Consider the following 1,322-nt stretch of genomic DNA (forward strand, 5'->3'; position numbering starts at 1 on the left):
TTTACGCCTCAGATACCGCCTTCACGCAAAGTGTGCGTGGCAATTCTCCCTTTTTAATTATTTTTCAGGCGGAGTTCTATAATGTTTCGCCTCATCGTGGCTAGGGATCTCAGAAGAACTCTAAAGGCAAATGGAAGCACAATAATTACTATTAAGACAATGTCAGTAATAACAGCAAGTAAGATTATATACTGAACCCAATCTAAAGGGTTTAATGTGTTTAAATTATTTTTTAATTCACTGGCCAATTCATCAATGTTCTAAGTATCTAAATGACTTTTGTTAATTTCTGAAATTTCTGCCTTCAGTTGTTGTATATCGTGAGAAATATCTGTATCTTTCCATACTCCCTGCAAATGGGCCTTAGGTTTATTGAAATGATCTATGACACTTAGTAGCTAACCTAACTTTCAAACAATATAGCATATAGATAAGAGACACAGAAAAATTCACATTAGCAGTAATAAGTCTAAACAAATTGGGCTGAATAGCAGCAGTGTTAGCGATTCTTGTTGTTGTAGTCTGTGGTGGATGTCTGTTTCTCTATTTCTGTCAGTTGTCAGCTTCTGTTTTTTCTGTTCTTCTCCCTCTTCTTCTCAGCGAGTGGGAGAGGCACGGCTGGCTGGACCAATCTTTCTGGGATCTAAGGAATTGGGGATTCTTCATTCTGTGGAAAAAACATAATACACCCTCTTCTCGAGGTGATTAAGTCATCTGGGCCTTTTTAGGCTCCAGTAAAAAAGATTATTTCATTTTACTTAGGCATAATTATGCCTGGTTGTAGAGTGTCATGTTTGGCATCCGAATTTAAAATTTCTTTAAAAATAAAAAGAATGATGTAAATAATGTGTACAGGAATACAACCCTCTTTTATCTGCTTTTAAGCAGAGTGTAATGTGTATGTTCAACAATTACTTGTTTCTGAGAAAATTAGGAAATCTCAGTAATATGGGCAACATTAAATTTTTGACAAAACATCTCAAATGTCTGACTATAATAGTCAGTTCTATAATATGTTCTAATCTATTTAGGAACACCAAACATAGAAAATTAATGTAGGCCATGACTACATTCTCTGTTGCCTTTTTTCTTAAGGCAGTTATAACTAGAGAGCTTGAAAAGGTATCAATAGTTATATGTGTATATTTTATTTTTATTTTTTAAAATCAGAAATATTTTTTAAAAATATCAAATTATCATCTTAAGCTATTACTATTTTGATGATATAAAGAATCACATTATATGGCCAATTGCTTTTGTGTAAAGTCTGTAATCTGCCTGGAATACAAATCTGATGTAGCATTCCCTTAAAGGTATTGTCT

At 33.4% G+C, this 1,322-nt stretch overlaps 1 protein-coding gene across 1 annotated transcript in view; it reads left to right on the forward strand.

The window, feature by feature from the left end:
- The window catches only part of LOC116077726 (elongin-B-like), a 10,306-nt gene that overhangs the window by 7,443 nt on the left and 1,541 nt on the right, over nt 1-1,322 (forward strand). The gene's annotated exons all lie outside the window — the stretch shown is intronic.

This window comes from Mastomys coucha, unplaced genomic scaffold, assembly GCF_008632895.1.
Source record: "Mastomys coucha isolate ucsf_1 unplaced genomic scaffold, UCSF_Mcou_1 pScaffold5, whole genome shotgun sequence".
NCBI lineage: Eukaryota > Metazoa > Chordata > Mammalia > Rodentia > Muridae > Mastomys > Mastomys coucha.